The sequence below is a fragment of the Thalia democratica genome, chromosome 3 (assembly GCF_965202585.1).
Source record: "Thalia democratica chromosome 3, ktThaDemo2.hap1.1, whole genome shotgun sequence".
Lineage (NCBI taxonomy): Eukaryota > Metazoa > Chordata > Thaliacea > Salpida > Salpidae > Thalia > Thalia democratica.
In genome coordinates, this window is record NC_139167.1 from 40,976,964 (window position 1) to 40,991,308 (window position 14,345).

Genomic DNA, 14,345 nt, shown 5'->3' on the forward strand with positions numbered 1-14,345 from the left:
TTATTAGTGCTGTTTATAGCGATCACCACTAATTTATGTTGCTATATTTTTAGGGTTTTGTCGGTTATATCTACGATTTAGTTTTGAGTTTCTTATTTCTATTTGCTTCTGTATAATATTCATACTCTCTTTGAACCTGTTAGCTTATTGCTTCTTTGTCGGTATACAAGTGTTCTCTAAACTCCCTCATATGGACCTATAGTATTTAGAATATTAAAGATGAAATTTTATCGTACAACGAAGTATAAAAACTAAGTATATAACTTCAGGTAAATTTAAATGTTGCAAAAAATATTTATCTGATCAAAATATGGAAAACTTACTAGGACGTCATCTATTTAATTAAATATTTGAAACAACTTCTTTTGAAAAGATATTTGAAGAAGTGATTAAGCACAATGCTAGGAAGTTGCAACCTCTGTATGTTGGCAGTAGTTGTTTACTTCAGAACCAAAGCGGTGCCCATCCGGTAAATGGGACATGAGTGGAGTGGTGATTGAGATGCTTCCACATAATCAGATTGTGGTGAGAATCGATGGCTCACGGAGACGCGGAAAAACAGAAGTTTTCTGAGGTTGTACAACCCATTCTCGAAAAATATTGAAACGAAAGCGAGTGCCGTGAATAGTAAAGGGGTCATAATTTGAAACTAGCACTAGATATTCTATAGTTCATGATAAAAACCAAAAAAAAAATTCTTAAGAGTATTTAAGGGTATTTTTGAAACTAACACTTGATCAGGGCTTCCCAAAGTGGGCCTCTTATAAAGTTAGGAAGGTCAAAAGCTGCAAAGAGGTGCATAAGGCTATAATTCAAAACTTGCACTAGATATTATGAAATGGTGATGAAGAGCTGAAAAAAAGATCTTGGGTAGTTTTTTGAGAAATGTTATTTGAGGGTGCCATTATTTATTGATGTCTTCAAAGGAGACTTATGAAAAAAAAGTTTGGAAAACCTTGCTTTAAAGCCTTCCTGGCGCATTATGATCTTTCAATCAACCTGAGGCAAGTCGCTTATTGTATTATATTGGAATTCAGCTTTGTATAACTGAGTTATTCAGCTTGAAAACCATATGTTTTTTTGAGTCAATGTTGATTGCTAGAATTAATGAAATTATTATTTTTTGATTATTTTTTTTTATTGTAGTCATTTAAATTACTATTTAAGTCAACAAACTTGAGGTTGCTCTTTAGTTGTTTATCTGTAGTTTCCTCTATATTCTTCTGTTTCAGTAGCACTTATTTTGTATTGTCAAATATATATTTTATAGTAGTGTTTTTGCAACCACTAGTAAAAAGTTTTCAGATACTGAAGGAGATATATTTTTATCTGTCTTTCTTGTATAGAAAAACTAAGTGTTTGTTTACATTACCACATGTAATTTATTTAAAAACTGTGTTTATACTTCTAGATACTATTTAAATACAAAAACAATATTTCCATGTAACAGATTTATTTGACATTGTTTTGGAATTTCACTAATTTCCGTTTCAAAACAAAATATATACTCACAAAATTAATTATTCAAAAAAACAAACGAGTGAACTTGAGAAAAGACAATAAAATACCAATCAAAAAAATAAAAAATCAAATTTAAATTTTAAGAAAAGGTATTTAGAGCAAAAATTAACTATTTAAAATATTAAATGTAATTCTAGTTTTAGCCTCCATGGTGCATTATGGTCCTTTAATCAACCTTAGACAAGTCGCTCATTAATTCGTGTTGTAACTACCGAAAGAGGGATACGGTTTTTTAGCTTCACTCGTAATTAGTTGACCGGTAGCGGCACCATTTAAAAGATCACCAAAATTGTTTACGGAATCACAAATTTCTTGGCTTAATAGATCTCTATAGCTACCATTAAGCACATTTGAATCATCACTGGTTGAAATGGAATTTTACTACATTAAAAAAATTACTTATTTTCTGAGAGAAACTACGTGAACTATCGATTCTGGTTATAATTTGATTGTGATTAATTATCCCTCCACTCCTGTCCCACTTTTTGCACATGAGCGCGGGTCGGCTGCAGTAGTAAGGTTTTGGAAATTTTGTATACATAATATTATGCAAATGAGCTAAAGTATTATTACAGCAGTTTATTAATAACATCTTAACCTATCCCTGACCAATTTTACCCAAAAATTTTGATATGTACCCTTTTCAAAACATATAAAAATTAATGAACTTTACCTAAAGATCAACAGCATCTGAGACAACCTACGACCGGTTTCGTCCTAATTAGGACTCATCAGGCAGGCATAGTCGCGAGAAACCGCTTTTGTAATGTTTACCAAGCTGGCTTAAGTACGAAGTAATTCAACACCTTTGCCCGCAAACGGTCGTTTCAGTACTTCGTACTTAAGCCCGCTTGGTAAACATTACAGCAGCGGTTTCTCGCGACTATGCCTGCCTGATGGGTCCTAACTAGGATGAAACCGGTCGTAGGTTGTCTCGGATGCTGTTGATGTTGATCTTGAGGTAAAGTTTATTAATTTTCATTGGTATTGCGAAACATTTTAACTCTGTTGATGATGGCCGTAATAACTACTGGTCAAAACATATAACAAATAATATAAAAGAATTTATATATTTTAAACTTAAAATAAAGCTATATAAAATTTTAGCCGATCAGAAGCGCCTAGAATTTACAGCTGATAGGATGACCGTCGCTCTGATTCTAAAGTAGACATTTGTTACTAACTAAAAGAGGTCGGTATTCCCGGATTTTTAGGGTTAGAGTTTTTGAACTCTTTACAAATCTTGTGTAAAGCGCTTTATCTTTGATCTTTCAATCTTTATTCTGCATTATAGAACTGCTGGGTTGAAGAACTAGTCAAGATTGTTTAAAACTAATAAACTATTCCGCAGCTGACGTCCATATATGGTTCTAGCTGGTGACTTGATAATCTTTTTTTGAGTGTTTTTCAGATGAAACATCTCACCTAAAAACATACCGATATTGTAACTAACTACAACAAAGTTTTTGTCTTATATTTAATCTGTTGTCTTATGTTTCACCTAGTTTTTCATCCTTAAACTAATGACTTAATTTGATTTGAAGTCTAAACGTAGAATCAAAGACATAGTGATTGGGTTGAATAAGATAGCTCATGAAAAATAAATCCTTATTTAATTTAATTTAAGTTGTTTAAAAACATTAAACGATCTGTAAAGATAATACATAATGAGCTACATAACCCCACAGTTGCAGTGTTTTGATACTAAGCATCTAATCATACACAAAATTTAAAAGGAAAAACATAAATTATTAAGACAAAAAATATAGTTATGAAAGTTATTTGTATATTCCTAAAACGTTTTACTTTTAAAGCAACACAACAAAGTTTGGTAAGAGATTATAAAGATTAGATACAAAAATTTATAAAGAATACTAAGCTTTGAATTTTTTAAAGTTGAAATTAAACAACACTGTTAAAAACCAGGTGTTAACTGTTGTAAAGTATTTAAATTATTTCAAAATAGAATATATTATATTTTTTGCTAAGATAAATTAATGTTATGCCGTTTATTTTTACGAAAATCAGCTTTTGATGTACTTTTTTTTTAACCTAATGTTTTTCTTGAATACTATATACAAGCTTATACAATATTTAAGTAACACAACATTATGGTTTTATCAAAGAAATTAAAGTTTGCATTAGTTGTATGATTTTAATTTGTTTTATAGTCGATGCACTTTAGTCAATTAGTTTGAGTCTCCAGAGATCTCAATTTTAAACCAATTTCAGCAGAAAGACCAACGAGCAGGCAGTTGTAAAGTTTAAAAGCATGTATTTTATTTTTACTTAAAGTTAAGAAAGTAATATATTTTTAAACTTTACAAAAGGTGCATCCGTCATAGCTAAAAGTTAGCTATGAAGCTTTCCATATAAAGAGTTGTAGCTAATGTTTATTAAATATACTGTTTACAATCTAATTAAAATTCAATTAATAAAAATTGGCTGCAACTTTTTGGAAACATAGTTTCCTTTTTTTTTTAACAAAATAAACATTTTATTAAACTAAATATAACGACCTAAAAAAACTTAAGAAATGTTAATAATTAAACGTCCTTGATGCAAAATTTACTGTGATAAAATTGTTAAAAAGCTAAATAAGTACTTTTTTAAGCCATATTAAAGGTAGTTGTCTTGTTTAGTTCAAGAATATTAATAAAAAGTGGTATTTAAACTATTAACTATTTTAGTTTCAAACATAAGTTAACACAGCAAGAAAAAAAAAACTCTAGACAAAGAAAACGAACTTTAAATAAAATCTCAAGAACAACATGTCAATTTAATTATTAAAATAAAAAACTGTTGCTTGTTTACAATAAAAAAAATTATAGAATTATGTTACAAATAATAAAAATTTATTTAGTTATATTATAATAACAGATTATTTCAAAACTGACATTATCTTTTAAAAAAAAGGGCAAAAAATAGTTTGTTAAATGTTAGATAGTAAATAACAATCAAAGTCTACTATATGATTAACAAAAATTAAATTGATTCTATAAATTATAAAATGATAATATAAGTCAAACAAAATCACTAAAACAATAATTAAAAGTAATTATTTTTTTAATTAAGTTAACTAACATTTTAAAACTAATAACTTAAGCAAACTATCTATACATGTAAGAAAAATTACATACTAGAGCTATTAGATATATGCAGGATACAAAAGATATGTTCTAAGTTATCAAAAGAAAACAAATTGAAAGCAGATCCATGAGTATAAGTTATGTTTTAAGCTAGCTAGAAATATTTTGTTTTTTAAAATTACAACTTCAAAAAAAGACTATTTTATTACAATCACATGAAAAAAACGTTGTGTTATTGACTAAAATACATCAAAGTGAGAAAAACGTACTGAAAAGTTTATTTAAAAGTTTTAATACCTATAGTGCTAAAATTAAGTACTACTAAAGAGAGTTAAATAAAATAACAGTGATGTAAACTAACTTGGAGCTTTTTACGATAAACACTTATAATCGTTTTCTAACTCTTTTAATATGTGTGTTCTCGCATATTCGATTGCTCTCTCTTAACTTTTTTCTGTTTGTTTTCAACTGAAAGCTTTTGCTGACCTGGTTTTGTATTACGTTTCGGTTAGCAGTAAATCTCTTTAACCCAGCCTTGCATGCAATGTAATCTTTAAAGCTATTTTTGTGGTTTTTTGAACAAGGTGTTTTACGGCCGACTACGAATAGTGGCTTCGAAGAAACTACATTTCGAACAACTTTGCTTTTCTGACTTCTTACACATCGGTAGCTTCTCAATCTTTTCAACGCAGCCTTGTAATCTTTGAAATTAGATTTTTTTAAATCATAATCTTTTTGACCGACTACAAATAGTGGCTTCGAAAAAACTTTTCGAACTTTAAAGTAAAAAATCATAGTTGCTGTGAGACTGGTCAAAGTAGTCAAGTTCTTCTAGTAAGGGCTAATAAACTTAAAGCTAAACTACCTAAAAACGATGTTCCCAAAAACTTTTTGTCGTTCTATTCTACATTTAAATATAAAACAAGTGCAAACACTCACGATAGTGAGCAACAGGATTCAGTTGATCAAGAGATTGAGACAGAAATTAAGTTTTTGTTCCTGAAAAAAAATATTTGCTGGAGAAATTAAAGAAGCTGAAGTCTTGTCTTGGTAAAACTCAAACAAGATAAATACACACATCTTGCCAGGTTTGCAAAAAGGTATCTTTCGGCACTACCATTTTCTGTTTATTCTGAAAGGTTATTTTCAGAAGCTGGTAACTTGTGCGAACAAAAGCGAAATCGATTGCTTCCAAAAACTGGCGAAAAACATTTATATCTTTATAGCAACTTGAACAAACAAGAGTAGGTTTCTTTGTAGCTTAATGGCGTTGATACGAGTAAATGTTATTTACTAGATTACTTAATTTTATATTTGTAAACATAAACAGTTGCTAAAGAACTTATTGTTCATCTTATAGTTCGAACTCACATAAATAAAAGTATAATGTAAAGCTTAAAATAAATAAAGTTAGTCATTTTTTAAAGCATTGTTACATTTATTTTCTTTTTCTTTTAAGTCATACAAGGTACAAAATTCAACTTTAGTCGTATAAGTAGCTTGTTATTTAACACTTAAACTGAGATTTCATATAAGTTAGTTTTTTTTTTACAACTTTCTTTTTCCTAGTGTTACAATACAATATTTAGGCAATAACATTTTGTTTTTTTCAACAACTATTACTAACTAATGGTATTATGATAATTAGTTTTTATAAGTGTGTTCTTTATCGAAACTACATAAAACATTTAGGATCCGGAACCGGATCCGGCCGGATATTAAATTAAAAAATAAATGCGGAACCAGATCCGGACAGATTCTAAATAGTGGATCCGTTAGATCACTCAGTGTTGTATATGTTAGCGACTCAGTAACTGGTTTTTTCTATCGTATGAAACATTAGTTGACCTCCAAATTACTGATAAAGATTTTCCCACTATTGGTTCTCAGCTGCCTCATCAGCATTCTAAAACTATTGCAAATTTGAATGAAAAAAAAAATCAAAGTGAGCTGAACTCACATGATGTAATCTGTAATTGCCCAACAAGGAGCAAAGTTCCAGAGGGGGCGTAAACGAAGGTTTACAGCAGAAATTTTCAGCGGAACATGTGCGACGACGTACTGTCGATAAAGAAACCCATAGGAATTGGCCTAAAATAACCCAAGAGATCATTGCGGGGTGGAAAACAATAGAAGGAAGGAACCCGTAGGCTTCCAACGAGGTGGTTACAACCCTTTCAAACTACCCTTTAAAAACTATGAAAACAACATGTGAGGATATAGTTGTTGTCTTATCTTTAATCTATTGTCTAAAGTTTGACCTAATACTTCATCTTTGAACTAATGACTTAATTTGATTTGAAGTCTCAACGTAAAATCAAAGACATAGTGATTGGGTTAAATAAGATAGCTCATGAAGAATAAATCCTTATTTAATTTTATTTATAATATTTATAAACATTAAACGATCTGTAATATACTATAGGTAATAGATAATGGAATACTATAAAATGAGCTACATAACCCTACAGTTACAGTCTTTTGATGCTAAACATCTAATCATACACAAAATCTAAAAGTAAAAACATAAATTATTAAGACAAAAAATATAGTTATGAAAGTTATGTGTATATTCCTGAAACGTTTTACTTTTAAAGCAACACAACAAAGTTTGATTGAAGATTATAAAAATTAGGTACAAAAATTTATAAAGAATACTAAGCTTTGGACTTTTTTAAAGTTGAAATTAAACAACACTGTTTAAAATCAGGTGTCAACTTTTGTAAAGTATTTAAATTGTTTTACAAATAGTATATGTTATATATTTTTTGCAGAGATAAATTAATGTAATGCCGTTTATTTTGATAAAATCAACTTTTGATGTACTTTTTTTTTATAACCTAATATTTTTCTTGAATACTATATACAAGCTTATACAATATTTAAGTGACACAACATTATGGCTTTATCAAAGAAATTAAAGTTTGCATTAGTTGTATGATTTTAATTTGTTTTATAGTTGATGCACTTTAGTCAATTGGATTGAGTCTCCAGAGATATCTCAATTTTTAACCAATTTCAGCAGAAAGACCAACGAGCAGGCAGTTGTAAAGTTTAAAAAATATGTGATTTTATTTTTACTTAAAGTTAAGAAAGTAACATATTTTTTAAACTTTACAAAAGGTGCATCCGACATAGCTAAAAGTTAGCTATAAAGCTTTCCGTATAAAGAGTTGTAGCTAATGTTTATTAATAATACTGTTTACAATCTAATTTAAATTTAATTGATAAAAATTGGCTGCAACTCTTTGGAAACATAGTTTCCTTTTCTTTTTAATAAGAAAAACATTTCATTAAACTAATTATAGCGAACTAAAAAAACTTAAAAAATGTTAATAATTAAACGTCATTAAGCAAAATATACAGTAATAAATATCTTAAGAAGTTAAATAAATACTTTTTTAAACCATTTTAAAGGTAGATGTCTCGTTTAGTTTATGATCAATAAAAAGTGGTATTTGAATTATTATTTTAGTTTCAAAACATAAGTTAACACAGCGAAAAATTAAAAAAAAAACTCTAGACAAAGATAACGAACTTTAAATTCATTCTCAAAAACAGCATTTCAATTTAATTTCAAAAATAAAAATTTGTTGCTTTAAAAAAAAAGATTTAAAGAATAATGTTACAAAAAATAAGTATATATTTAGTTATATTAAAATAACAGGTTATTTAAAAAATGAAAATATCTTTTAAAAAAGAAAAAAGAAGAATAGGTAGTAAACTCGGAAAAAAGTATTTTATATGATCAACCAAAATTAAGTTGGTTCTGAAAGTTAAAAATATTAGCATAAGTCTAACAAATTCACTAAAACAATAATTAAAATGAATAATTTTATGAATAGAATTAACTAATATTAATTTAAAACTAATAATTTAAACAAATTATATATACATGACTGAAACATTATACATTAGAGGTATTAGATATATGCAGGATACGAAAGATATGTTCTAAATTATCAAAAGAAAACAAATTAAAAGCGAATCCTTGACTTTTAAATTATGTTTAGTTTATATTTAGAAAAACAGCTAGCTAGAAGTATTTTGTTTTTAAAAATTGCACCTTAAACAAAACTATTTTGGTACAGTCACATGTAAAAACTTTGTATTATTGACTAAAATGTAACATAGTGTAAAAAACATACTAAAATATTTATTTAAAAGTTTTAATAAGTATAGTGCTAAAATTTTGAACTACTAAAGAGAGTTAAATAAAAATAACAGTGATGTAAACTAACTTGGAGCTTTTTACGATAAACACTTATAATCGTTTTTTAACTCTTTTAATTTGTGTGTTCTCGCATATTCGATTGCTATCTCTTAAATTTTTTCTGTTTGTTTTCAACTGAAAGCTTTTGCTGACCTGGGTTTGTTTTACGTTTCGGTTGGTAGTAAACCTCTTTAACCCAGCCTTGCATGCAATGTAATCTTTAAAGCTGTTTTTGTGGTTTTTTTAACTAGGTGTTTTACGGCCGACTACGAATAGTGGCTTTGAAGAGACTTTCTTTCGAACAACTGTGCTTGTCTGATTTCTTACACGTCGGTAGCTTCTCAATCTTTTCAACGCAGCCTTGTAATCTTTAAAAACAGATTTTTTTAAATCATAATCTTTTTGACCGACTACAAATAGTGGCTTCGAAAAAACTTTTCGAACTTCGCGTTTGTTTTCACCACAACTGTAATGAGGTCCGCACACTTCAGCCATTTCTTTAACCTTTAGCATTCTAACTTGTTTTTCTTTTATACCAATCCAAGGATCAGAAACGTCAACCAGTGTGACCGAAACGTCATCATCAGCATTTTGGCCTTGAACATAACTTTTGTTTTCTGCAGCATTTTCTTTGATTGTGGTTGTTTGAACACTGGACGGGAAAGATACTTTCCACTCATGTCGTCTTTTTAACTCATTTGGCAGGTCTTCCTCGTTTGCATGATCGAGTGTAGGAGTATCGAAATTGAATCTTGTAAATTTCAAAACTAGCCTTTTACGTTTAGCTTGATCTTCATCTGTAGTAATTCTTTTGCTGCCTCTTTCACATATTCTAAGTGTTGCTTGTGTCTCATCTGTACGTTTTAGCATTTCACCCGAAAAAATCATAGAATTTTGAACAGAAAACATGGTATCACTGTAATAGGTTGCAAGATTATACAAGTATGAAATACAATGTACTTTTGATTTTGTACTTTTTACTAAAAATGAATTTTTAACATAACTTCTTGACTGACGTCACAAACAAACTTACTAGATAGCTCCAAATGCATAGTTACAATATTGCTAAAATTAATACTTTTGTATGATAAACTTATGCAATTTTGCAAGTCATCGCGTTAAAACGTTTATTCCAAAATAAGGGAGTATTTCAGATATTTTTCTTGACTTAACAACTTCAACGTTTGATTGTTTCTTTATTCTATGTTCTTAAAGCATATTTTATACAGCATTGTATAGCTGAATTATTCAGCTTGAAAACCTTATGACTTTTTTGAGTCAAAGTTGATTGGGTTGGTGCTAGAACTAATAAAAAAAAGTAGGATATTTTGGATCTTTCTTAGTTAATTTCACATATCTCAAAGTTTACATACTAAATTTGATAAACATTTTATAAATATAGTCGAGGTTACAAACTCTACTGTATAACGTTCCAATAAATTAAAGAAACTTATGTTTTTCGGAATGCTGTTAATTTTAACCTTTTCAATTTTTGTCTTGGATTAAGGTCTTTTTGCTGGTTTATAAAGTATAAAATTAATTAAGAAACACTAAACAAATAATACTTGTTCGTTAGACAAATACAACTAAAAAAATGTTGTTGAAAATAAATTGAATCTTTTTTTTGTATATCCTACCAAAAAAAAAAAAAATATCTATAACTTTTTTCAGTTTCTGTTTCATGTCTTCTCAAAAAAAGAATAGTTTTATTATCTAAAAAAAATTTAAATGGCTAATAAAATGCTCTTATTTGCTTAGTTTTTTTAAAATATTTTTAAAGTAGAGTATTTTTTGAACATGCTAAAAGACCCTAATTAAAGACAAAAACTAAAAATATAAATTTGAGATATGATTCATAAACATTTTTTATTTAGCAAACAAATAAAATCGACTTCAACTAACAGTTATCAATTACTTTTGTTAGCAACTAATTTTAAAATTAAGTTCTGAGTATGTAAACAGTTAGAGGTTTCATCAGAAAATATTCAATTAATACCAATTAACATAATTAAGAAAAATTAATTAGAGATAGATTAATAGTTTATAATTACATAATTATAAATAAATTACTTAGTAATTTAACTAAGATAAGCAAATGTATAAATATTAAAGTAAAACAAACAATAAACATAATAAAATAAGCGACAAACAACAATCATAACTATTTATAAAGATTAGATTTATAAACGTACTTTTGCTTGCACAAATAGGTTTAAATGTTTTTATAATAATAATGTTAGAAAATAAAGATAATAAAAATTTATATGTTTTTTTTTTGAGATACGTAGACAAACTAAAAAGAGCCAAAACGTCCCACTTTTACTATGTGATGTAACAATGACCCAATGAATTGTTGTATATTAATATTTTTAAAAGGTTTTTAATTAAAATGAAATATATTTACACAATTGCAACAAAATCAAAAAGCACAGTTTTATATAAAAAGTGTAACACAAATAACAATAATGTGAAAGATATTCTGTTTACAGGAATACTCCTAGCTTAATATTTTAGGCTTTTTCTAGTAAATATCTTGTATTTTGTCGGCTTGAGCTCATCAATACAATTCTTTTGTTGGTGCAATCTATATTCTGATCTAAGTATTGTTAAAGATCCCATTAATCAGTTTGCAGGTTTCTCTTCCAGATCTGGGTCTTTTCTAGTTGTCTTTATATTCAACTAAACTTCATTAATAAATTTTTTTAAACTTTTTTGTCCACCTATAATTGTTTTTACAGCTTTTTTACTCATACATTGAAGCTTAGTTAAAAAACATGCTTATCAAAGGCGTTTAAATAGAAAATTATTCGTTGTAGCATTTTGTATTTGTATTAATTTCATCTGGCTTACTACTTTCGTTTTACTCTCTATGATTTCTGTTTAGTAAAGAAATAATGTACTAAAGTTTTGGTGGTCCAAATTAGGAATTATAAATATTTAAACTGTGCTTACAATAATAATATATGATTATTAAATTCCTAAACTTAAATCTTTGTTTAGTATTTAAATCAACTATTATTTTCTAAACCTAGATTTTAATCTTTTTTAATTTAAAACTGTGTAAGATTTTTTTGTAACCTTCTTTTTTATACATATAATTGTTCATAAGCTCAGCTATTAAAGTAGTTGTTTTTCTTAGAAAAAATTTTAATATTAATGTTGCTTTTTATTGCAAAATTTTTTTTTATTACATTTTTAATAATAACAATTTTTTACTTATAAGCGACTAATAAAACTAGTGTGTTTTTAAAAACTATTATAATGAGATATACATTGCAAATTTATAGTTTATTAGACGCCATTTCGACTTTTCATCAGTCATTATAAATTACAAAACTGTACAAAATAACTAAAAATTAGTGTTAAACAACTAAATACATAAGAAAAATTTATTACTTAGATATATATGTAAACAGTTAAAGATTAAAATTATAAACTACAGTAAAACTAGAGGTTACATAAATATTTATACATGGTAAAAAAGTGGGTGGGTGTCACTTTTGCACGAGCGTCACTTTTGCACGAGGGGACACTTTTGCACGAGGGTCACTTTTGCACGAAGGGTCACTTTTGCACGAGGGGACACTTTTGCACGGCGACTCTTTTGCACGAGCGTCACTTTAGCACGAGGGGACACTTTTGCACGGCGTCACTTTTGCACGCAGGGTCACTTTTGCACGAGGGGACATTTTTGCACGGCGACTCTTTTGCACGAGCGTCACTTTTGCACGAGGGGACACTTTTGCACGGCGTCACTTTTGCACGGAGGGTCACTTTTGCACGAGGGGACACTTTTGCACGGCGACATTTTTTCACGATGACAATTTTTTACGGCAGCATTGTTGCACAACGTCACATTTTTACAATGAAATTTTCGCACAGCGACATTTTGGCATGATGACTTTTTCGCACGAAAAATAAATTTTGCATGCAGGCCGATTAAAAGTTTTTTAGCTACTACCAAGTCTGTAACATAAAAAGAAACTGAATCTAAAATTTTATAATATACCTATATTAAAGCCAAAAAATGAAATATCTGAAATCTTAAAAAGTATAAGTTAATGTTAAAAACAAACTAACGAAATAATAAAATAAAATTATCTATAAAAGATTCATACCAGGGACAATAAAGTTAAATCATTTAGAAACTAGGATAAAAAATACTTTAAGTGTAAGTAAGTTGTTCTAGCTTATTTTGAATTTTAATATATTAATCAACAACTATGCCTTTTTATATATTTTACTATACGGTTACAAGTTTATTGTTCATATGATGAACCTAGGCATCAAAACCTAGACCGCTTAAACTGGAAGACACATTAAGAAAAAATAAAATAACACATATAGTATATTTTTTATAACAAAATAAAAAAATTTATTATATAAAATTTAAAGGTTAACATAAAAAGCAAAATTTTAACCACAAACTTATATTTATTTACGCTTTGATGTAGAAGGATCATCATCAAGTATTTAAATGCATTGACTAACAACAAAAATAAAAACCTAACGCTCCAAAGACATTAACGTTAGGCTCTAATTGGCTTATTTCATGATCATGGAATGCTGGTGTAAGCATCTCTTGATATTTTTGATGAACATAAGTTCAAACTTCCAAGTGTTACTCTCTCATTGGCTTATCATGATTATGCAACATTATTGTAATGAAATAATCTAGTTTAAATCATGAAAAATGCGCTATTTTATTGATTTTTTTGATCTCACGCTAAATTAAAACACAAAAATAAACATCAGGTAAAATATGAAATACCTTTACACTTTATAAACTAACAAATCTTTTTTTTAATCTAACAATTGTTTGATATAAAATTACATAATTTAAAATAAAAATTTAAAATATTTTTTTACAGCTATATAATGCTAATTATAACATCAAGAGAAAATAAGTAAAAATAATACTCAAAATTCGTGTTTCAAGCCTTACTAAATTAAGTTTATCTTTCTGTTTAAAAAGTAACAAAATTCAGATTGTTTTCAATTAATGTATTCAAAATTGATTTTGTTTAAAATTAAAAATGTGTATTCAACTAGTTTATTTAAATTAAGCTAATAAATATAAATTAATGAATTGTGGTACGTTATTATATTTTTCTACGTAAAACTTCAAAAACAACTTTAAATTAAAATTTCATTAAAAAACTACCACATTTTAGTTATTTACAACAACTTGCGTTTAAAAGCGAGTATTATTTACATTAAAAAAAAAAAAAATTAAAAAAAAATGTCGCTGTGCAAAAGTGTCACCTCGTGCAAAAGTGACCCTCCGTGCAAAAGAGTCGCCGTGCAAAAGTGTCCCCTCGTGCAAAAGTGACCCTCCGTGCAAAAGTGTACCCTCGTGCAAAAATGACGCTCGTGCAAAAGAGTCGCCGTGCAAAAGTGTCCCCTCGTGCAAAAGTGACCCTGCGTGCAAAGGTGACGCCGTGCAAAAGTGTCCCCTCGTGCTAAAGTGACGCTAGTGCAAAAGAGTCGCCGTGCAAAAGTGTCCCTTCGTGCAAAAGTGA